We start from the raw sequence: 25,930 nt of genomic DNA on the forward strand, positions 1-25,930 counted from the left end.
GTGCAGACGGTGACTGTAGCCATGAAATTAGAAGACGCTTGCTCCTGGGGAGGAAAGCTATGGCAAACCTAGACAGCATAGTAAGAAGCAGAGACATCACCTTGCCGACAAAGGTCCGTCTAATCAAAGCTATGGTTTTCCCAGCAGCAACATATGGCTGTGAGAAGTGGACTATAAGGAAGGCTGAGTGCCGAAGAATCGATGCTTTCGAACTGTGGTGCTGGAGAAGACTCTTACGAGTCCCCTGGACTGCAAGGAGGTCAAATCAGTCTATCCTAAAGGAAATCAACCCTGACTGCTCATTGAAAGGATAGATACTGAAACTGAAGCTGAAGTATTTTGTCCACCTAATGCGAAGAGAAAACTCCCTGGAAAAGACCCTGATGCTGGGAAAGATTGAAGGCAAAAGGAGAAGGGGACGGCAGAGGATGAGATGGCTAGATAGTATCACCGATGCAATGAATATGAACTTGAGCACAGTCCGGGAGTGAGCGGAGGACAGGAAGGCCTGGCGTGCTATGATCCATGGGGTCACGAAGAGTCGGACATGACTTAACGACTGAACAACAACAACAAAGTATGTGTGAGAGATTTCAGCCTTTGGCAGAATCCTATATGCACTTCACTAGAAGTGAGTCCTATTGAACTCAGTGGAACTCACTTACTTCTGAGTAGACACATATAGGACTGCATTATTTGATGATTTTAGACACTTCAGTGTCACTGCTTTACTATATCCATATACAATTATGGCTGCAATCCTATGACAAATAAGCAGAGAAGAGAAAGGCAACTCACAAGATACCAAAAAGAAGAGTTCACCAAAATAAAGCAGTAATTGATGAGAACACACATTTCTTTATATCATAATTTTAAAAAATGCAGTACTTTGAACTTCAATGTGCCTTTATTAGTACTATATTTACATGGTTTAATAAATTGTGATATACAGATTGGTTTGTTTTTCTTTACATCAGGGATAGCCTTATTTATTTGGATGAACTTCTTTTTGGTCCACCTTGCAATGCTAAACATACTTACCTGTGAGTAAGGCCCAATAACACAGGGGGTTTTACTTTTGAGTAAACATGCATAGGATAGGGCCATACACAACATGTGTTGTGTTCATAAATATATAAGGGTCTGAACTTATTTTTTTTTAAGTTTTCAGAGCTCCAAATACCTAGAATGTATACCCTATGATGCATAATTATACATGTGGAGGCTAAACACACTGGATAAGCTGATCTTTGTCAGCATTGTCCCAATACTGAGTCTTGATGTTGGAAATAAATTTGGGGTTAAGTTCTGCTGAGTCCTCACTCAAATTAAGCCTTGTATATAGTATAATAAGTACCCCAAAATGTATAGAATATTTCAGGATTGCCATCCTTAGATTCCACTTTTGATTTTTTGGCTATAAGATGACTCATAAATTGAATAAACAAACAAGCAAACAAAATATAACCCAATTCTTTTTATGTGGTTCCAGCTGAATGGCATTTACTGATCCTATTCAGACTGTAAATTTCTTGATATAGAAGGCACCATCAGGTTATTAATATCAGTATCTATTATTTTGTTTCCCCATCACACACAATAATGGAGATCCTTACGGTTTTATTCAGTCTCAGAGCTGACATCTTTAAGACGTGCGTTGAATCATAACATGCGTTACAAATGTGAAAGATTTGACAACCCTGATACAGTGTGTGTAGCTGTGGTTATCAGTATCCACACACAAATGTATCCCACTATAATAATTCACGTAAATGTCTTTATTTATTTATTCATTCATTCATTCCATTTTTATACTGCTCAATAGCCGAAGCTCTCTGGGCGGTTCACAAAAATTAAAACCAAAAAGCGCACAATAAAACTATACAAAATATATAAAACATTAAAACCACAGTGAACAATACAACCAGAATAAAACCTAGCAGCAGTGCAGGGATTTAAAATGCAGATTTAAAACAGCAAAGCTAAAATTCTAAAGAGCTAAAATGCCTGGGAAAATAAAAAGATCTTCACCTGGCACTGGAAAGAATACAATGTAGGTGCCAGGCGAACCTCACTAGGGAGCTCATTCCACAGCCAGGATGCCACCCGCCTCACTTCCTTTGGCACGGGTTCACGGAGAAGGACCTCTGAAGACGATCCTAAGGTCCAGGCAGGCACATATGGGAGGAGGCGATCCTTCAGATAACCTGGCCCCAAGCTGTTAAGGGCTTTGAATGTTAATACCAACACTTTGAATCTGGCCCGGAAATGGACTGGCAGCCAGTGCAGCTGGAAAAGTACTAGCTCGTTGGCCAGTCCCTGTTAACAGTCTTGCTTCCCTATTTTGGACCAGCTGAAGTTTCCAGACTGTTTTCAAAGGCAGCCCCATGTATAACGCATTGCAGTAATCTAGACGAGAAGTTATCAGAACGAGAAGTTGTAGCTAGGCTATCTCTGTCCAGATAACAGTGTAGTTGGTCGTCGTCATGTCCAGACCATACTCCGCTCTGCCAAAATGTAGCCACCGCCACACCACCAAGCTGTGGTTCGATCAGGTGGTAGAAGGATTAGCCGGTGCAATGCACCATTACCAGGGTACGCCCGATTGTACAACAATCTTCGAGGAGGCTCCTTCCGTGTAACCTGGTGTAGTTGGTAAACCAGCCTAAGCTGATAAAAAGTGTTTTGTGCCACTGAGTTCACCTGTGCCTCAAGTGACAGTTCTAGGTCCAAGAGCACCCCCAAACTATGAACGTGATCCTTTAGGGGGAGTGCAGCCCCCTCCAGAACAGGTTGAATATCACCCAGCTGGTCAGACGAACCACCCACTAACAGTACCTCTGTCTTGTCTGGATTGAGTTTCAGTTTACTGGCCCTCATCCAGTCCATTACAGTGCCCAGGCCCTGATTCAGAACAGCCACTGCCTCACCTGGGTTTGATGAGAAAGAGAGGGAAAGCTGGGTGTCATCCACATATTGATGGCACCTCAGCCCACACCTCCAGATAACCTCCCCCAGCGGTTTCATGTAGATGTTAAACAGCATGGGGGATAAAATACAACCTTGTGGAACCCAATGGCATAATTGCCATTGCACAGAGCAATAATCCCCCAGCACCACCTTCTGGGGTCGGCCATCCAAGTAGAACCACTGCAGTGCAGTCCCTCCAACTCCCAACCCAGACAACCTATCTAGAAGGATACCATGGTTGATGGTATCGAAAGCCGCTGAGAGGTCCAGGAGAATCAACAGGGTCACACTCCCCGTCCCTCTCCCAGCAGAGGTCATCCTACAGGGCGACCAAGGCAGTTTCCATTCCAAAACCAGGCCTGAAGCCCGACTGAAATATATCTAGATACAGCCAGGGCCAGAAATATTGGAACAAGGATAACTGTTTTGGCAGTTGGCCTCTGTACACCACCACATTGAAGTTGAAAGGAAACACACCCAGATGGGAGCAAAGTCAGGACTTTCAGTTGTAATTCAAGGGGTTTGACAAAAGTGGGGCACTAACCATTCAGGAAGTACAGCCAGTGGAATACACACACCCCATCACTGGTGGCTCATAAGTAATGGAACAAACCAACATCATTTCAAACTTAAGGCCTTTAATACCTGGATGAAAATCCTTTGCAGTCAATGACTGCCTGAAGTCTGGAACCCATGGATATGACCAAATGCTGAGTTTCCTCCCTCGAGATGCTTTGCCAGGCCTTTACGGCAGCTGCCTTCAGCTACTGCTTGTTTGTGGGTCTTTCTGCCTTCAGTCTTGTCCTCAGTAAGTAAAAAGCATGCTCTATTGGGTTGAGATCAGGTGACTGACTTGGCCATTGAAGAACATCCCACTTCTTTGCCTTGAGAAACTCTTGGGTGGCTTTTGCTATATGTTCTGGGTTATTCTCCATCTGCAATATGAAGCGGCGTCCTATCAGTTTGGCAGCATTCGGGTGAATCTGAGCAGGAAGTATAGCCCTATAGACTTCAGAATTCATCCTGCTGCTTTTATCAGCAGTCAGGTCATCAATAAACACCAGTGACCCGGTTCCATTGGCAGCCATACATGCCCATGCCATAATACTAGGGATGTACAAAAGTCACTTACCTTTTCGAAGGGAGACATTCGCAGAGGGGGGAGGCACTCCGTCCCTCCGCCCGAAATTCTGGCCGGGGGGGAGGCGCTCCGTTCCTCCCCCCCGGAATCCTGGCCGGCCGGCTCTACTCCGCAGGGATTCTGCGGAGCCACCGGCCGGCTCTGCCAGCGGCCGGACATCTGGCCACTGGCTAGCAGGGACGCAAATGGCGGCGGCTGTAGCCGCCGCCGTTTGTGTCCCTGCAGTCAGCCATGATAGGCTACGTAAATGTTTACGTAGCCTATCACGGCTGATTTAAAAGAAAAAAAAAATGCGCGTACGCAAATGGCGGCACCCATGGGCGCCGCCATTTGTGTTCCTTATTTTGGCACGTCTTAGTCTACGTAAACACTTACATAGACTAAGACGGCAAAAATGAGGGGAATGCAAATAGCGTAGGGTGTATGCACGTTTTTTTGTTTTTTGTTTAAATCAGCCGTGATAGGCTACGTAAACATTTACGTAGCCTATCACAGTGTTTTTTAAAAATCTAGCCGTGATAGGCTACGTAAATCTTTACGTAGCCTATCATGTTTTGTTTTGTTTTTTTAAACTGGAAATGGTGGTGGCGGCAGCCGATCGGAAGACCAGCCACCGCCGCACCGCCGCCGCTGCCACCAGGAAGATCCGCCCAAGGTAAGTCCCGTCCCGGGGGGGGGGAAGCGGGGGGGTGGCAGACCGTTCCGCCACCGATTTCGGGGGGCCGAATGCACTGGCATTTGGCCTCCCCGAGATCCGTGGCAGAATTCTCTGACATCCCTACATAACACTGCCTCCATCATGTTTGACAGATGATGTGGTATGCTGTGGATCATGAGCTGTTCCTTTCCTTCTCCATACTTTTCTCTTTCCATCATTCTGGTAGAAGTTAATCTTGGTTTCATCAGTCCAAAGAATCTTATTCCAGAACTGGGCAGGCTTTTTTAGGTGTTTGCTGGCAAAGGCTAATCTCGCCTGTCTGTTCTTGAGCGTTACCAGTGGTTTGCACCTTGTTGTAAAGCCTCTGTATTTACATTCATAAAGCTGTGTCTTGTCTGTAGATGTTGACAATGACATGCCTACCTCTGCAAGAGTGTTCTTGACCTGGCTAGATGTTGTGAAAGGGTTCCTCTTCACCATGAGCAGAATTCTGCGGTCATCTGCCTTAGTTGTCTTCCGTGGTCTTCCAGGCCTTTTGCTGTTGCTGAGCTTGCCAGTTAAGTCCTTCTTTTTCAGGATGTTCCAAACTGTTGTATTGGCCACTCCCAATGTTTTTGCTATCTCTCTGATGGGTTTATTTTGTTTCCTCAGCCTAATGATGGCTTCCTTCACTCGCATGGACACCTCTTTGGACCTCATGTTGGGAGTTCCAGTGAACAGCTACCAAATGCAAATGTAACACTCAGAACCACCTCCAGGCCTTTTATCTGCTTGATTGGTCATGGGGTACCCAGGAAACAGGCCACACCTGGCCATGCAGCTGCTTGTCAGCCATTCGTTCCATTACTTATGAGCCATCAGCGATGGGGTGTGTGTGCATGCTACTGGCTGTACTTCCTGAATGGCTAGTGCCCCACTTTTGTCAAACCCCTTGAATTACAGCTGAAAGTCCTGACTTCGCTCCCATCTGGGTGTGTTTCCTTTCCACTTCAATGTGGTGGTGTACAGAGGCCAATTGCTAAAACAGTCATCCTTGTTCCAATATTTCTGGCCCTGGCTGTATGTCAACATACAAAATGTCAACACATATCTTCAAATCTGTATCTATCTATCTATCTATCTATCTATCTATCATTCAATCATCATCATCATCTCTCCACGTGCATAAAGTAGAATGTACCTTTTGAGACAGATGTATACATACTAGTAGATAAGCTTGCATTTTGCAATGGATACACACTCTTGGCTGCTACTAGAAGTCTCTCAGATCAGTCTAACCAAAGTATGTAAAGAGACAACAGAATTGTCACCACCCAACATTCCAGCCTAGGTGCAATTTGGCTTGTTGTGGAATGCATTGATTTATGTTATGTGGTAAACTTAAGGTGCAACCTTATGCATGTTTAGACAGAAAAAAAGTCCTACAACTCCCAGCATTCTCTAGCCAGCATGGATGGCTTGGGAATGCTGGGAGTTGTAGGATTTTTTTTCCTGTCCAAACATGCCTCAGATTGTGTCCTTAATGTCCTTGGGTTTTGACTAAAACTGTCAAATTATCAGTTGTTGTTGTTTTAGAAATCAGCATACCTTGAGTGACATATGTATAAGATTTCATATTTATGGGTTGCAAATAGACAAGCAGATATTTTATTTTATTTACCTTATTTTTACATTTATATCCCACCTTTTTTCCTCTCACAAGGAACCCAAGGTGGCTTACATGGTCCTCCTTCTCTCCATTTTATCCTCACAACAATTTACATGTATGGGAAGGGAGCTGGTTAAGGCAATGGATAAAGGCAATGGGGACAAGATGGGTAAAATACAATGTAAGTCCTACTTAGAGTAGACCTATTGAAATGAATGGGACTTCAGTCTACTTTAAGTAAGTCTTTTGTTGGATTTTATCCCAGATGAGGAAGAGGCCTAAGAGAGAACAGGCTTGATCCAGGGAAACGTTCTCCAACAGAAGAGCTTTGGATTCAGTCAGATAACTGGAGGAAGCAAGGAGCAAGAGACAGAAAGGTATTGCAAAACCAACTTGTAACTGAAATTCTAAGCTGAAATTGGCATTTACCCATATATTCAACTAAACCTCATCTTTGTGGTTATATTTCTATACACATTCCCACTACGTTTTATATATGTCTCATGCTTGTAAGGCCACAGTCTTCCCCACTATGGTGAAATGTATTGTATTTCTATTTAAAGTGCAGTAACTATTTCTAAATGTGTATTATGGCTTCAGAACTGGCCTTTGGCCTGTTTCAGTTAAACGGAGCTACTGACCTCTCTGTTGACTTGTCAGTGGCGAGAGAAATCCATTCTGCTATTTATCACTTTTGAAATACTATGTTATATTTCTATTAATGAGTACAGGTGCTTGAAAACAGATAAGCCTTGGTAAGTCCCACTTTACATGACCCACACATAAAGGAATGAAGTCCCATAATTAATGGTATTGTAGCATGTCTTTTAGCCTTGTGATACGTTCCATGGGGTTTTCTTGGCAGGAATACTGGAGTGGGTTGCCATTTCCTTCTCCAGTGGACCACATTTTGTCAGAACTCTCTGCCACGACCTGTTCGTCTTGGGTGGCTCTGCACAGCATAGCTTATGGCTTCACTGAGTTATGCAAGCCCCTTCGCCACAACAAGGCAGTGACTAACAACAAAGCTAGCGGAGATGACAGTATTCCAGCTGAGCTATTTAAAATCCTAAAAGATGATGCTGTTAAAGTGCTGCACTCAATATGCCAACAAATTTGGAACACTCAACAGTAGCCACAAGAATGGAAAAGGTCAGTTTACATTCCAATTCCAAAGAAGGGCAATGCCAAAGAGTGTTCAAACTACCGCACAATTGCACTCATTTCACATGCCAGCAAGGTGATGCTCAAAATCCTACAAGCTAGGCTTCAGCAGTATGTGAACCGAGAACTACCGGAAGTACAAGCTGGGTTTCGAAGAGGCAGAGGAACTAGAGATCAAATCGCCAACTTTCGCTGGATCATGGAGAAAGCAAGAGAATTCCAGAAAAACGTTGATTTCTGCTTCATTGACTACGCTAAAGCCTTTGATGGTGTGGATCACAACAAACTGTGGCAAATTCTTAAAGAGATGGGAGTACCAGACCACCTTACCTGTCTCCTGAGAAACCTGTACGAGGGTCAAGAAGCAACAGTAAGAACTGGACATGGAACAATCTATTGGTTCAAAATTGGGAAAGGAGTACGACAAGGCTGCATCTTGTCGCCCTGCTTATTTAACTTATATGCAGAGTATCATGAGAAACGCTGGGTTGGATGAATCACAGGTCGGAATTAAGATTGCCGGGAGAATTATCAACAACCTCAGATACGCAGACAATACCACCCGAATGGCGGAAAGCGAAGAGGATCTCAAGAGCCTCTTGTTGAGGGTGAAAGAGGAAAGTGCAAAAGCTAGTTTGAAACTCAACATTAAAAAAACGAAGATCATGGCATCTGGCCCCATCACTTCCTGGCATATAGAAGGGGAAGAAATGGAAGCAGTGACAGATTTTATTTTCTTGGGCTCCAAGATCACTGCAGACGGTGACTGTAGCCATGAAATTAAAAGACGCTTGATCATTGGGAGGAAAGCTATGGTAAACCTAGACAGCATAGTAAGAAGCAGAGACATCACCTCGCCGACAAAGGTCCGTCTAATCAAAGCTATGGTTTTCCCAGTATTAATGTATGGCTGTGAGAGCTGGACTATAAGGAAGGCTGAGTGCCGAAGAATTGATGCTTTCGAACTGTGGTGCTGGACTGCAAGGGGGTCCCTGGGACCTACGAATCCCCTGGACTGCAAGGAGGTCAAATCAGTCAATCCTAAAGGAAATCAACCCTGACTGCTCATTGGAATACTGAATACCAAAGATACTGAAACTGAAGCTCAAATATTTTGGCCACCTAATGCGAAGAAAAAACTCACTGGAAAAGACTCTGATTCTGGGAAAGACTGAAGGCAAAAGGAGAAGGGGATGGCAGAGGATGAGATGGCTAGATAGCATCACCGATGCAATGAATATGAACTTGAGCACGCTCCGGGAGAGAGCGGAGGACAGGAAGGCCTGGCGTACTATGGTCCATGGGGTCACGAAGAGTCGGACATGACTTAACAACTGAACAAGAAGCATATCATGTAGTATGCAGCCTGTGATTGTGGTGTTTGATCTGTGTTAGCTATTTCACATATTCAAATTACCTTCAAGGTTGCAGTCAGTGTCTGAGTAATTTTTTTTTTTAAGAATTTGTGTGCTCACTTAAAAGGTTGCATCTTTGACCATCTGTGTTTCCAACCACACGCTATGCAACGCGATCCTAAACATGCGTACTGATAAGTAACTCCCATGATGTTCTGTGAGACTCCACCCCGCCGGCCCGAGTTTAGGATCGCAGACGTGCACGAGTGAACGGGAATTCAGAACTCTCCGGGATCTTTCAACAACCCACCCTATTCGCTTTGTTGTTCCGGACTATGGCCGCTAGATGTCGCACCCCAAAACGAACCCCAATTTGTTGTCTTTTGCCGTTTCCAAATGCGGCCGCTAGATGGCACTGCTGGAGCGGATTACGAATGAACACACTGACTGAGTCACCCAGGGAGCAAAAGTAAAGTTACCTGCGGAGTGAGTAGGGGGAAGATTTCGCAGTAACTTTACAAACCCTTTTCCTGAGGGTGGAGCAAGGAGAGACCAAATCGAGCGCTCCTGCGGGGGCAGCTCAAGGGACACAAGTCCCCCCCCCCCCGCTTTCCTCAAGCCCATCGCCTACCGAAGGGGGATGTGTGTAAACAGCTTCCTGGGACAGAAGTGAAAAGGTAGGACTTGCTTTAGTATTTTATTGAGAGGTGAGTGTCGTTTCTTGTTGTGTGCAGAAATGGGCTCTGCAGGCAAAGCTCAGCCTCTTGCACTTTGTCTACGGTACTGTAAACAAGGGGGGCGGGAATCTTTGAATATATTAGCTACCTATAGGATGCTTTCTCTCTCCCCCCATCCCCCATCTCGGTAGTATGATCGTGTGGCCGCTGTAAGCATTGTCTCTTTTTCCCGCCCCGCCTCCTAATCTCAGAACCTTCCAGGCTTTAATCTGAGCCAGAACTAAAACCCCGAGCCTGTTTTGACATGCCCAAGTTTAGTGTGCCTAGCTTATGTGAGGGGGCAATAAAGGCAAAACGGGCTCTGTTCATGAGCTCAGTGCTTCCCACAATAGAGAGTAGTAACAGCTGGCCCATGTGAGAGTAGGGAACTCTGTTTGTATGCACCGTTAGACCCGGGGTGGGCAGATTTCAGGCTTGCAGGATGTGTTTTATTTTATTTTTTAAAATTAGAAATCGAAGATCCACCAACCTGGGGCAGGTACAGATTAGGGGGAGGGGAGATCATACACTTGGGAAAAGGTGCCCTTTGCGTTCAGTACCGGAACTTCAGTTCACAGCTCTCTCAAACAAATATCCACTCTTGGTCTTCATTTTAGGAGATTAATTTCGGGTGATAAGGGATCCGTGTTGTTCTGTCTGTTGAGACCCTTGTTGATCTCTTGCAAATCGGCCAGTGATCTACCAGCAGATCTCACTCTACCTTCTGTCCACCCCTGGGTTAGGTGATGGGGCTTCCAAGGAGCAAGGTGATGGGGCTTCCAAGGAGGTTTGTACCAGGGCCTGGTACAAACGTGACCTGGACAATCCTAATGCACCCCCCCACCCCACACAGAAACACACCCTCTTCCATTTGGCCACAATCTGAGAAATTATCATGTGTAAGCCTCCTTTAAATGCATATTTATTTATTTATTTATTAGCAAAATTTATAAGCCACGTAAGGAGCAATCCTATGCATGTTTAGACAGAAAAAAGTCTTACAACTCCCAGCATTCTGCAGCTAGCATGGCTGGCTGGGGAATGCTGGGAGCTGTAGGACTTTTTTTCTGTCTAAACATGCATAGGATTGCGCCCTTAATATAATCAAATCCCTAAGCAGTTATGCAGCTCCTGCTCATTTCAGCAGGGCTTGCACAGGAGAACTTCTGGGTGGATTCTGCCCAATGGATCAGATATGTCTGTCTCCCACTTGGTACCCTATATTTTCCACCTTATTGCCTCGTGGCTGGGTTGCTGCCAAAACCTTTCATTTTTAAAATTAAGCATTGCAGCCTTTTCTCACCTCTTCCTGTCACCTGCCATTGCTTTACCTTCTGAAGGGGAGGTCTATTCTCATGTTACACAGTTCCTAAACAACAGGTACCTTAATGTAGGATATAATGTGTATCCCACATGTAGGTTATTATGTGTGACTGTCCTCCCCCCCCCCCACACACACATGTGGGTTTTTCACTGTGTGAAAAGTGCTTTCGACTGGGAAGTGCTTTCGACTGTATATTCCAAGTATATAGGTATACCACACATATAGTAAATGCATTTTCAGTTATAAACTTAATTAAAACAACAACAACAAAACTTAATTAAAACAACAGTTATAACACTTGGGGTCATAAACACGGTTCTCATAAAAGACAACTAAAAATGAAGCTAGACTCCGTAGTAGACTAAAATTCACCATAAACACAGAATCCTCCTTCATGTATTCTACTTGGAGTAGTGTTTCAGATTGCAAATGGATATCAGGGATGGGACCATAGCCCAGTGGTAGTGCACTTATTTCGCATCCATAAGAGAGGAGGTTCAGTTCTTTGCATCTCCAGTTAAAAGGATAGCGGGTCCCATTTATTCATTTATTGTATTTTTATCCCGCTTCTCAGCCAAAAAGGCTCCCAGAACCGCTTACAATCAATGAACAAAGAAGGCAGTTGTGGCAAACCATCTCCTTGAGACGGTGAAGAGCCATTGCCAGTCAGGGTACTGAGCTAGGCAGATAACAGTTTGATCTGGTGTAACATTCAGGTGTTTGTGGATATGGGTCTAATATCTTTATCTGAACCAGAGTGTGGAGTCCGCCATAGAGAGCACACAACCCCTTCTCTTTTCAGTAAGAGCATCTTGAGATAGAAGGAGTATCCCAAATGCTTTGCGGCCCTTAATCTGATCCGGTCATCATCATGCATGCCTTTGCATCATCTAGATTATTGTAGTATATCACATGGGGTGGCCACCTTTGAGAATTGTACAGAAGCTTCAACTGATACAGAATGTTGTGGTGAGATGTCTAACTGGAACTCTCCATAGGGAGAACATATTACCAATGTTGTGCCAACTCCACAGGCTACTTGCTTCCTCTAGGCTCCTATATGAACCTGCCCTCTCTCCGCCGAGGTACTCTGGGCATTATTTTGCTTTGTTTTCCTGATTTGGTTTAACTTGTCTCTACTACTCGGATGCTGCTTTGGTATTATTTAATATTTTGATTGTTTATTTCTATTATTTTTGTATATTTTTATTACTATTGTAAGCCCTGGTGTATACTTATTGCAAGCAGGAAAGTGGGATAAAAATATTTAAAAGTATGTATCGGTGGGTTGCCAAATATAATAAACTGTCACCTATCTTGTCTTCCCTAGTTTATTTACTCATACAGAATATAAATACAGAATGCTTGGAGTAATTGGGTAACATCAATGACTGACTGCTATGAGTAAGCATTGGTCAGAATCTGTTATGAGTAGGGATGTTGGAGAAATCTATAATGGAATCAAATAAATTCAGATTTTAATGAATCTGATATGCAACTCCATCAGCAGACCAGCTTTTCCCAAGTCGTATGGATTCTGCAGACTTGTGGACCATTTTTTTTTAACTTTCCAGAATTTTGCGCAAATTTAGTCATAGAAAAATAAGTAAAACAAAAAACAAAAACCACTGGCTGAAATGCACATTTCCCCTATAGGCTAAAACATGAAAATGTGCATTTTGGGGGGGATTTGCAAATTTGCGCAAGTGAGAATTTGGGCAAATGCAAATTTGTGTAAATTCAGGAAATTGGAAAAAATCCGATTCTACCAATGAGCAGATGATGGAACAAAAGGCACCTGACAGTCCACAAAACGCAGGCAGAATGGATTTTACAAAATCCATACATCCCTAATTATGAGAAAAATAATTAACCATTGAATGGGAAAGTTCTTATCTTGGTGGGAACTTTGGCAGAAAGTTAATGTTTTAAGGGTTAATGCTGTTTTAGGTGAGTGCATTTCAATACCCCATTTCCAGAGTATAATACCTTGTGAGTTCAGCATATTAAAATATAAACAGATATGATCTGTTTCCATAACTGTATAAACAATGAAGCTCCCTGCCTCTTTTAAAATTGGAAATAGAAAAGCATAATAATTACCATTGCCTGAGGTAACATGTGAGAAAACATTAAAGACATATATTCTGCTTGAAATTGGCTGTGTGCCATGATTTTTTGATATCTGTTTGCATAGGCTTATATGAAAGATTACAATAATAATGGAAGAATGGACGGAGGTCTGGTGTTGCATCTCCTTGTCTTTCAGAAGAATACATCAACAGCGCCTGCTGAAAAGGCAGTTTCAACATATTTATTGGATTTCTGCCCCACTTAGTGATAGAGGTGTTTGAAATATCATTTTTCTACATCCAGGCTTTTGATACTATTTGAAAACTTAAAAGGATTCTGTTCACATGGTAGATGGTCTCCATGAGGACAAAGGCTACAATATTGGGCACAAATAGGCTACTTAAATGTTATTGATGTGAATGACCTAGTTTGCATATCATGGCCAATTCCTGGGTTGTTTAACCCAAGAATTCTCAGGGCACACGGGAGCGAGCACACTGCCTTCCACCTGCTCATCACTTTTGCTTTTAAATAACAAGCCAGGAATACCCCCCATTCCTGGGTTGTTTTGTGATACCAGAACCTGGAAAGTCTGGGATGCTTATGGGTTAAACAATACAGAGTTAACCCAACAATTATAGGGTTAACTCTGATTTTTTTAAATCCTTAAACAACCCAGAGTTCCAGGTTTTGATATCACAAAACAATCCAGGAATGGGATGTTCCTGGATTGTTAATTGAAAGCAGAAGCAGGTGGGTGGGAACCAGTGTGCTTGATCACCAGTTTATATTTACAAACAACCCGTGGTTTGCTAACCATGGGCTGCTTGATCGTCCAAACTGGGTCAGTGGGTTTTAAGCAGGATTGCAGCTAAAGATTTTTCAACTGCCATTGAAAAAAGTGTTGAAGTGTAATCTCCTTAGTCGTTATTCCAGTAGGGCCCTTATCAGAGTCGCTTTGTGTAGTGTCTTGACCTATGTTTTGATTTATTGATTACTCATTTACTAATAATACTTGCATACTGCTTAATATAATAACATCTGGGGGGGAGCAATCCTGTGGCCGCTAGTCAACGGCTAGACGGCCATAGGATATCTGGTTTTCCGGGAACGGACCTTGGAGCCCATGCTCCGCGCTCTGAAGAGGAGTGTGGAGCAGCCAAACCAGGGTGTTCTGGGGGGCGTTCTGGGGTGGGGAAGGCGGAAATGCTGGTACGACACATCCTATGTGTTGTCTGCCAGCCTTCTCCCCCGCTCCGTCTTCCCGTGGCTAGACAGCCGAAATTGGCTGTCTAGCTGCAAATGCAGGGCAGGAGAAGTGTGGACGGAACGATCCCCTCTGTGCTTCTCCTGCCCTGCATTGGATAGGTGGTTGCCTCCGAATTTGGAGGCGACCGCCTATCCCTATAGGATTGCACCCTAAGTGGTTTACATACATACAAAAATATTTTACAGATTGCTGTTAAAATACACTACTAATAAGCCATTACAACTACCCTAACAAAGATCAATAAATAAAAAGATACAATGAAAAGAAACACTTCAAGCTGAACAGTATCATGATAATCAGATTACAAGCCAGGGAAAATTTACGAAAACAAGTACATTTTCAGGAGGCATTTAAAACACAACACATTTTCTGCCTCCTGAACCGCATGGTTGATTAAAGTATTGTATTTACAGTAGTAAAAATAAAGGTCCTAAGAACTCAGTTTTTTTAGTAAAAGGAAAACTTGTTTGTTGTAAAACATGATTATGTATGGGTGACACAGAACTACTAAATGGAATTTTGTAATTTAGCATACTCAAGGTTTGAATTTTGAATAGTCCATCTCTGTCTTGCCAGTGCACCACTGTATGTCTATGCCAAATGTTGGAAGATCGTCCTTCCCGTTTCCCATTCGATATTGGCAGGCACTTAACAGCCACACCAAAAGTATGTCTAGCGGTTTTTGAAAAAGTGAATGTTGCAGCAGTCACGGCTTTGTCAGTAACAGCTTGCTTTGTACAGGGCCACCACCTCACAATGCTTTAAATGGCTTTTTTAGATGTTGTGTGGCTGATGATCATGTCTTGCCCATTCCAAAAGTGTTGATTTTCTCCATTACGTGCCTTAAGCATGTAGTCAAAAGAGAACTCTTCTGTCTTTCAAATGCAGTATCTGTATATTCCAAAATACCTTCACACTGCAGTGCCTGATCTTCTTGAAGAGATGAGCTGCAATTTGCTTCAGGCAGTTAAGAACAGGAATGGATTTAGTCCCCTTAAGTTTTATACTGAATATTACAGTAGTGCAGTCAAAGTACAAATACTGAAGAAAATTCATGTAGCTGGCGGGGGGGGGGGGGAGAAATGAAATATGTCAAAAGGCTTGCATATCACACATTTATGAAGCTTTTGACTCCAGAAAGTATATGAAAAATGATAGAAAACTGCCTCCTAGCTAATGTAGATATACATGTACAAGATACATTTTGCAATCTGTGTGTAGATCTATCCGTAAGTGCACAGAAACCATGTAATTATTTAGAATGGAACTGGAGAATGTCCTGTGGTCTTCATGTGAGGTGAAACATGATACGGATGAATTGCGATAAAACATCACATATGGAGCTAATTTATATTTCAGGCCTCTGCTTTTCATACAAAATAAATTCATATTAGATTAAAATTAGTTTTGTGTCTCTTGTCTGCTTGGCTTCCTCTCGAAGTGAAATTTAAAGCTAGGATGAGTTATGACTTGAAAAGGAACACAAGCCTTGGTGCCAGAATTTGCCGAAGGCGCTGATAGTTGTTATCTGTTTAATTCTTTAAAATGTTTCTTACTCTCCTGTAAGTGATTGAGTTAAAGATACCCATCAAAATATTTGTTCAGTGCATCTCTTGTTTTTAATTTTTAATGTGTGTCTGTAAAAATTAAATAACATACATCTGAACTGGTTTTGTCCATTACTCTCTTTGTTAATAACTCCCCACACTTCCCTCCCTTGCTGAAAATAGGAATCTTGCCACCACAAAATCTATATCCTGAAAAGTATTTATTTTCTTCTATGTGTAAACAATTCAGTTTTATAAAGCAACTGTAGGTCAGTTCACACACACGTCATAGAATGTCAGATGTGTGTCCATTTATTATTTTGCATTGAGACTGACCGATTTGTCCTATGTAGACTGTAGAGGGACATTGTTGGCACATGGTGACATATGTGTGGGGATAATCAGGTGAATGAACTCCTCATGATATGGTTGGTATTATTAGGTCCTGTAAAAGTGTTGCTTGAATGGATATGGGGACAGAATTGGCATCTTGGTTTGTTGCAGGAGTAGACCCTAGGATTGTGTCTCTGTTGGTGGTCTGTTGTCACTTATGAAAATAATAGCAACATTTGGAAACCAGCGGGAGAGCATTTCAGTCTTCCAGAACACTCTGCTACTGACCGAAAAGTTATTACACAATAGTGAAGATCATAAATAGCAATGTTTTGGTTGCTGTTTAAGAAGCAAAACGATGCTTTTGGTATACTTTTAAGGAAAAGAAGACGTAATGGCCCTGTATTTAGCAAAAGACCGAAAGGAAGAAAAAGACAGCAACTGAAGGTTACATTCATAAGTAAATTTCTAACGGAGGTTGCAGTGTCACGGTGCATAAACCAAGTTCTTGCACAATGGGCCTTTCTCCCTCTTTCCTTCCCATGCAGACTGTTGTGCCACCAAAAATCTGCTCTAGAGGGTCCCCTAACCATCTGGATCAGATTTTAAGGGTGCACAGGGAGCTGCCTGGAGGAGAAGGAATTGCCCCTTCCCGGTTCCACTGATGGAAGCAATTCCATCAGCAAAAAACTGAATTGGATTTCACCCATGGGAAAAACGTGTATTACCTTCAGGCAATTATCACCACTATAATAGAAGAATGAGTAGAGGAATGATTGACAGTAGAAGAATGTGATGAAATGGTGGGTGGCAGATGGGGAGAGTCAGCTGAGAAAGTCAGAGGGAGTTGAAGACAGTGAAGAGAGTAAGGGGGGAGAGAGAGAGAGAGAGAGAGAGAGAGAGAGAGAAGAAGGATGAAGTAAATGATTGGTGGTTACAATAGCTGTTAAAGATGAGAGTCAGTTATGTTTGGTTAGGATATTAGACCTGTTATTTGTTGGCCTACATCAAATTACTATTCTAGCTGTTGTTTTCCATCAATAAATCTACATGTGGATTTAATTTAATGAATGAGGTTTAGTCTGGTTAGCCTATCTCACCCCACATGCTGGCTTTGAATTGCACAGCCAAGTATATATAAGGCAGACTCCTGCTGGTCTCTGTAAATCAGTAGGTGATAGCAGCATGTTATTTTAGGAAATATTAGGGGACATCTGGGCTCAGGGCACAGGCTGCGGGACTTGTCCAAGGACCTCTAGGAGGCAGGGCTGTGTAGACAAGAAAGTCTTAGAAAGTCACAACCACAAAAAACATTTGAGCATGGCAGAGATGCTGTGAGGCTGCTGGAAACATATGAAATTTTTATCACACCCTTCTCTCTCCCCCCTGCAAACCACATAGTGTTGCACAATTTTCGGGAGTTCTGGCACTGCTGTGAACACAGACACTTGGTTCACACATAACGACAAGCCATTGGTTCAAAAACTGCATGAGTGGGAATGAGCCGGTGTGCTGCCTGCAGTGTGACCGCCTCTTCCGCTTTACTACACAACCCATGATCGGCTCCTTTGTAGGTTGTGTAGTGTGACATGTGAACCCAGACCACTGGGTTGTTTAGGGGCTAAACAACCCAGCGATTAACCTGTGGTTTGTTATTGGGTTAACAGCTGGGTTGTTTGCATGTAATGGCAGCAAATCCTGGGTTAATCCATGATTTGCTGCAGCGCATGTGGGGCATGTTCCACGGCCTTCTTGAATATTCAACCCTTAAATGTTGCTATGTGGCGTTTGAACCTGGACACTATAGGTTAATCATTGGTTAAACAACCCACAGTTAACCTAGCTACTAACTGTAAAGTGACCTTTAGGTGAAAAATCTCAAGGTGATATATGCCACACTGCCATATATTATTTAATTTGCCCTCCCAAATATCATTATGACAGGTTTATTTAAAACTTAAGAGTTAATAAATTGTAAAAAAAAAACTTCTTATAATCTTAGTAAGTATGTAAATATTGATTTTGATAAAACCCAAACATTTATTTTCATCCTGGGTTTATCACTTTGTAGAACTGTGAAGGCTGCAAGGATGAAGTCTTATGTGGGGGAGAAAATACCTAATCTCTGAAGTAGGAAGTAATGTAACGCTTATGGATCAGCAAAGTCTAATATTGCCCCCATGCCCTGAATTCTGTTTTTCACTGAAGCATTGTACTTCCTGAAATACAAACTGTTGTATCTACATTAGTTCATAGATTTGCCAAATTAAATTTCAGAATGTTGTGTGAGTTCAGCTCTTGCCTCATGTCTATGAGATGCTAAAACAAAGGTCAATGTGTTAAAAAGTGTGGTGGGCCTGGTGACAGCAGCATTGCAGGATAAACACACTTAGGCCTTCTTTAGGAGAATGTTGAGTGAAGTGGTGCTTATGAAACTATGCTACAGTGACTGACAGCATAAGAATAAAACTTCTGGTCTGTTTTGTCATATACAGGAACAAAACAAAAAACTACCACCCTGTCTTAACAATCTTCTGAAAAAGAGGGGTGGGGGAAGTACTTTGGGCATAATCCATCCCAAATCAAGAATTTTGAAGTTCCATTAATTTAAATGGAAGAATTAAACATATACAATATATAAACAACAAATTCTAGGTTAACTCTGGGTTCTTTGACCTCTAAAGTCAAAGACTCTAAACAAGCCAGAGTGTCTAAGTTCAAATGTCATGCTAACAACCTGTGAGTGGAGCGATCAAAGGTTATTAATTGAAAGTGGAAGCGAGGGGCATGTCAGAGGCTGCGTGCTTGCTCACTTTCAGCAATAATTGACATGTGAACTGGGTCAATATAATACACACATTTGTGCATTGCAATTTATTGGCTGCCATACAAACTAGCTACATGTTTGAGAACTCTCAGAGAGGCCTGCACATGTGAACTATTTTTCCACTGGCTTTCTTTCTGCCAACATCATAAGTGGTGAAAAAGCATGATAACTGAGGCAACAGTATTATTTATGTTTTGGGGTCATAGCTTGGAGCCTACTGTAGTACCAGGCATCCAAAGGATTTTAAGAACTCTGCATAGTGTTTGAGCAGAGTGAAACTACAGTACACAATTTATGCTTCGCTGATTTTGTTTGAAGGGCACAAGAAGAACTAACAGTGTTAGCAGCGCTACGCAAGGCTTGTAGCAGGCATAATTGTTCGAAACCCCTTCTGTCACCGAGACCAACCACTCATGCATTTGAACTGTTTCCGGAAATAACTGCAGAACCTCCATCCTGCTCACTTTAAACTGACCTTCCTGAGGGTACAAATTATTTCCCTGTAAATGTACTCTTAATATTTTGATCAGGAATATATTTTAGGATCAAAAACATTTGTTTTAAGAGGAGAGTTTAGGCTTGCAAATTCACTCATGCACTAAAAAGCATGGAAATTGTAACTTTTGCTTGGCCTCTTAGCCCCAATCCTTTTGTTGATGTGCCAACCTTAACTTACAGTGTCCATGCTTTTTGTTGTGTGGGTAAATTTATGAGCCTTAACTCTTCTCCTAAACCCCTTTAGTCTTCTCTTAAACATCCCCTGCTGTGGGCACTACTGTGGAGCCCTTTCTCCCCTCCCTCCACTGTTTCTCAGCCAAATACAATGCAGTTGTGTATGAAGCACAGGTTCACAGCTGTCTATTTCCGATTAAGGAGGCCTTTCCATACCTCTCTAGGTGTCCAGTAATATTCACAATGTAAGTTACAATTAAATTATTAAAATGTAAATGTAACGGATTTATACTAGTGTTGTCTCGCACATAAAACATGGCTATGCCTGACAATCTGACATTGGCTTAACATGTCTTTGTCTAATGACCATTCTTGTCATTCCAGTGATTGACCCCATAAGCAAATAACATGAGAGAATCCTCATTTTATATGAGAGGGGACCGGTATTGTAACTGTTTCCCTCTGCTTTTGCTGCCATATCATCAAGTAGCTTCTTTCGCTTTCTTTCTCTCCAGAAGTCTGATACACAGTTGTGTGTGTCTTGGTACAGAGAGAGGAGAGGGCTAAGAAAAACAAAGCACAAAATGTCAGCAGTGCTTTGGAATGAAGGACACATTCTGTGAAGCATCTTGTAAAACCAGATCTTTTTATTGAGATACTAAATGTTCATTCCCGAGTCCTTTGCTTCTGATGCAGGTTATAAGTGGATGTTAATGGTATTCTTGTGACCCTTTATGAGCTTTTTGAATCAGCCTCAAAGCATTAGTTGTTTTTGGTGGGGAGCAAAATGAGAACGGTTTGAAGATGTGAACTGCTAAAACTGTTGTTCATGATGTTGCAGAATTAATGATTCTTGTTAGTGTAATTCTATGTTACAGAAATTAAATGTTCAAGGAGCTGTGTTGTTGTTTATATGAGAGTGCCAGCAATGTACATGGTGCTTTTTAGCGTAATATAAGCAAAAAGGACCAGACTTGGTCCTGTGGAGCTTACATTGACCATCTCCACATAATGGGAAGCCACACATCCTGGCTTAATAAGCCAGGATATGCACATGATGAGCAGTATCCAACGGGGCACAACCGTTAATATAAATTATGTTGTGCTAGCATAAACTACTTTAGCACAACACCAATAGCATTAGCTGGTGTGTTGATTTTGCCAGGGTATGGCATGACAGCTAATGCTATTGGTATTGCACTAGAGTAGTTTATGCAAGCACAGCATAATTTATATCAGTGTTTGCGCCATGTTGGATACTGCCTATCATCTGTACTGACACATACCTGCAGTGTAGCATAACATCCTTACTATTGCTTACAGAACACGTGATGCTCGGCTTTGTGATGTGCAGCTTGTATAGTTCCACCCATGTACATAGGACTTGAAAGAGTAATTTAAGGGCAGGAGGGGAAGAAAGGTCCCTGTCCTGAGAAGCTTACAGTATAATTTCAACAGTAGGAGAGACTACAAAGGGGAAAGGTGGAACAGAGGAAAGGTGGAACAGAGGAAAGGGAGAGGCTAGGATAAGAAGGGATAGACGTGAGCAAACACAGTTAGTTCTACAGTCTTTCTGTTTGAGACTGGAACTGAAGGGGGTGAGCTAAATACTTAATAGAAAAGATGGGTTTTCAGGTTTTTAGTTTCAATTAAGGACTAATTGTAAGTAAAAAAAAGGTAAAAGGTAAAGGTGTCCCCAACCAGTCGTGTCCGACTCTAGGGTGCGGTGCTCATCCCCGTTTCTAAGCCAAAGAGCCAGCGCTGTCCGAAGACGCTTCCGTGGTCATGTGGCCGGCATGACTGAACACCGAGGTGCATGGAATGCTGTTACCTTTCCCGCCGAGGCGGTACCTATTTGTCTACTTGCAATTTCTTGCTTTCGAACTGCTAGGTTGGCAGGAGCTGGGACTGAAGACGGGAGCTCACTCCGTCACGCGGCAGTCGGGTCTCGAACTGCTGTCCTGCCGACCTTCCAGTCTGCAGTTCAGCGTCTTAACCACTAAGCCACCGCGGCCCCTAATTGTAAGTACTAGGAGACAAAGGTGGGCTATTTTCCCACAAGTTTATCCTTTTCTATGGTACCTTTATCGGAAGCCTTACAGTGCAATGCTATACAAGTCTACTCAGAAGTAAGTCCCATTGAGATCAATGCGACTTATGCCCAGGTAAGTACATATAAGATTGCTGTCTTTTATGCTCAGTGGGACTTACTTCTGAGTAGACATGTACAAGATTACACTGTTAAAGTCATGCCATCTTAAGAGGTGAGGCATTGGCCACCAAGGAAAGGGCCTTCTTGGTGGTATCACCCTGCCTACAGAATACTCTCCCCAAAGAGGTCAACCTGGTGCCTTCCTTCTTAAGTTTTAGGCACCAGATTAATACCTTTTTATTTGCTTAAACTTTTTCTGAACAATAAAATCTGATTTTTATCTGCTGAGTGCCTGCATTTGTTGTTGTTGTTCAGTCGTTCAGTCGTGTCCGACTCTTTGTGACCCCATGGACCATAGCAGGCCAGGCCTTCCTGTCCTGCGCACTCTTCCGGAGTGTGCTCAGGTTCATATTCATTGCATCGGTGATGCTATCTAGCCATCTCATCCTCTGCCGTCCCCTTCTCCTTTTGCCTTCAGTCTTTCCCAGCATCAGGGTCTTTTCCAGAGAGTTTTCTCTTCGCATTAGGTGGCCAAAATATTGGAGCTTCAGCTTCAGTATCTGTTCTTCCAATGAGCACTCAGGGTTGATTTCCTTTAGGATGGACTGATTTGACCTCCTTGCAGTCCAGGGGACTCGTAGGAGTCTTCTCCAGCACCACAGTTCGAAAGCATCAATTCTTTGGCGCTCAGCCTTCCTTATAGTCCAGCTCTCACAGCCATACATTACCACTGGGAAAACCATAGCTTTGATTAGACGGACCTTTGTTGGCAAGGTGATGTCTCTGCTTCTTACTATGCTGTCTAGGTTTGCCCTAGCTTTCTTCCCAAGGAGCAAGCGTCTTTTAATTTCATGGCTACAGTCACCGTCTGCAGTGATCTTGGAGCCCAAGAAAGTAAAATCTGTCACTGCTTCCAATTCTTCCCATTCTATATGCCAGGAAGTGATAGGGCCAGATGCCATGATCTTCGTTTTTTTAATGTTGAGTTTCAAACCAGCTTTTGCACTCTCCTCTTTCACCCTCAACAAGAGGCTCTTGAGATCCACTTCACTTTCTGCCATTAGGGTGGTATCATCTGCATATCGGAGGTTGTTGATAATTCTCCCGGCAATCTTAATTCCGACCTCTGATTCATCCAACCCAGCATTTCTCATGATGTACTCTGCATATAAATTAAATAAGCAGGGTGACAATATGCAGCCTTGTCGTACTCCTTTCCCAATTTTGAACCAATCGGTTGTTCCATGTCCGGTTCTTACTGTTGCTTCTTGAGCCTCGTACAGGTTTCTCAGGAGACAGGTAAGGTGGTCTGGTACTCCCATCACTTTAAGAATTTGCCACAGTTTGTTGTGATCCACACAATCAAAGGCTTTAGCGTAGTCAATGAAGCAGAAATAGACGTTTTTCTGGAATTCTCTTGCTTTCTCCATAATGCAGCGAATGTTGGCGATTTGATCTCTAGTTCCTCTGCCTCTTCGAAACCCAGCTTGTACTTCCGGTAGTTCTCGGTTCACATACTGCTGAAGCCTAGCTTGTAAGATTTTGAGCATTACCTTGCTGGCATGTGAAATGAGCGCAATTGTGCGGTAGTTTGAACACTCTTTGGCGTTGCCCTTCTTTGGAATTGGAATGTAAACTGATCATTTCCAGTCTTGCGGCCATTGCTGAGTGTTCCAAATTGGTTGGCATATTGAGTGCAGCACTTTAACAGCATCATCTTTTAGGATTTTAAATAGCTCAGCTGGAATACTGTCATCTCCGCTAGCTTTGTTGTTACTAATGCTTCCTAAGGCCCACTTGACTTCACTCTTGAGGATGTCTGGCTCAAGTTCAGTGACCGCACTATCATGGCTATCAAGGACATTACTATCATGGCTATCAAGGACATCAAGATCTTTCCTGTATAGTTCTTCTGTGTATTCTTTCCACCTCTTCTTAATCTCATCTGCTTCTGTGAGGTCCCTGCCTTCTTTGTCCTTTATCATGCCCGTCTTTGCACAAAACGTTCCCTTGAGATCTCCAATTTTCTTGAAGAGATCTCTAGTCTTTCCCATTCTGTTGTTTTCCTCGATTTCCTTGCATTGTTCATTTAAGAAAGCCTTCTTGTCTCTCCTTGCTATTCTCTGGAACTCTGCATTCAGTTGGATATATCTTCCCCTTTCTCCCTTGCTTTTTGCTTCCCTTCTTTCCTCAGCTACTTGTAAAGCCACATCAGACAGCCACTTTGCTTTCTTGCATTTCTTTTTCTTTGGGATGGATTGAGTTGCTCCCTCCTGAACAATGTTACGGACCTCCGTCCATAGTTCCTCAGGCACTCTGTCTATCAGGTCTAATCCCTGAAATCTATTCCTCACCTCCACTGTATATTCATAAGGGATATGATTTAGGTCATACCTGAATGGTTTACTGGTTTTCCCTACGTTCTTCAATTTAAGCCGAAATTTTGCAAGAAGCAGCTCATGATCTGAGCCACAGTCAGCTCCAGGTCTTGTTTTTACTGACTGTATGGAGCTTCTCCATCTTTGGCGGCAAAGGACATAATCAATCTGATTTCGATATTGACCATCTGGTGATGTCCATGTGTAGAGTCGTCTCTTGTGCTGTTGGAAAAGAGTGTTTGCTATTATCAGCGTGTTCTCTTGGCAAAACTCTATTAGCTTTTGTCCTGCTTCATTTTGTACACCAAGGCCATGCCTGCCTGTTATCCCAGTGATTTCTTGACTTCCTACTTTAGCATTCCAGTCCCCTATGATGAAGAGGACATCTTTTTTTGGTGTTAGTTCTAGAAGGTGTTGTAGGTCTTCATAGAACCGATCAACCTCAGCTTCTTCGGCCTCAGTGGTTGGGGCATAGACTTGAATTACTGTGATGTTGAATGGTTTGCTGTGGATTCGTACTGAGATCATTCTATCGTTTTGTGATACGTTCCATGGGGTTTTCTTGGCAAGAATACTGGAGTGGGTTGCCATTTCCTTCTCCAGTGGACCACATTTTGTCAGAACTCTCTGCCATGACCTGTCCGTCTTGGGTGGCCCTGCACGGCATAGCTTATGGTTTCACTGAGTTACGCAAGCCCCTTCGCCACAACAAGGCAGTGATCCATGAAGGGGGAGTACCTGCATACAGATTATTTATTTGTCGTTTTATCTGATTTATTTCTTATTGTTTGATGCTGCTTTCATTTTCTGTTGCTGCTATTCGATTTGATACTTTTTAGCCATCTGTGTTTAAAATGTGTTCTTTTTAAATAAATATGTATTGTGTGATGTTTTGGAAATTTTACTTAAAACTGAAAAGTGAGATATAAATCCTTGAAATAAATAAAATGTGGTCTATGAGTCCCTGTGGGCCTCATGATCGCTCTTTGCAGGTGTAGTCAAAGCATGCACAACTCCATGTTAGTTGATAATCCATGATAATCCAGCAGTACTTTAGGATGCAATCTTATGCATGTTTAGACAGAAAAAAAAGTTCTACAACTCCCAGCATGCCCCAGGGAACCATGCTGGCTGGGAGATACTGGGAGTTGTAGGACTTCTTTCTGTCTAAATGTGCATAGGATTGCACCTTCTAACAGTTGGATATCTTGTGTGTTTATACATACACAGAGAGGTTTATGTGTGTTTATGTTTGTGGAATCTTTCTGCAATGGAGAGAGCCTAACTGGAGCAACCAGCTAGCTGTTCTATTTAATAACTTAGAGAGAGAGAGAGAGAGAGAGAGAGAGAGAGAGAGAGAGAGAGACTAGCTGTGTACTCCAGGAGATGACAGGAGAAGTGAGAGCCAGTGTAGTGTAGTGGTGAGAGTGACGGACTGGGAGCCGGGAGATCCGGGTTCTAGTCCCCACTTGGCCATGGAAGCTCACTGGGTGACTTTGGGCCAGTCACAGACTCTCAGCCCAACCTACCTCACAGGGTTGTTGTTGTGAGGATACAACGGTGAGGAGGAGGATAATGTAAGCCGCCTTGAGTTCCTTGCGAGAGGGAGAAAGGCGGGGTATAAATGCAATAAATAAATAAATAAATAAATAAATAAATAAGTGTCTTCAGAGAATGTCTACGAAACGTAACAACTCACCGT

At 42.7% G+C, this 25,930-nt stretch overlaps 1 protein-coding gene across 2 annotated transcripts in view; it reads left to right on the plus strand.

The window, feature by feature from the left end:
• Window positions 1–9,361: 9,361 nt before the first annotated feature.
• Window positions 9,362–25,930, plus strand: part of ANKRD6 (ankyrin repeat domain 6) — a 122,767-nt gene continuing 106,198 nt past the window's right edge. The window contains exon 1 of one of the 2 annotated variants that reach the window (XM_084827092.1): window positions 9,362–9,613. The gene's annotated coding sequence lies outside the window, so the exon portion shown is untranslated. The remainder of the gene's footprint in view (window positions 9,614–25,930) is intronic. The other variant, XM_084827093.1, reaches the window with a different exon arrangement.

Source organism: Heloderma suspectum, chromosome 1 (assembly GCF_057233095.1).
Source record: "Heloderma suspectum isolate Gila_16-S chromosome 1, 16-S_ref, whole genome shotgun sequence".
Taxonomy (NCBI): domain Eukaryota; kingdom Metazoa; phylum Chordata; class Lepidosauria; order Squamata; family Helodermatidae; genus Heloderma; species Heloderma suspectum.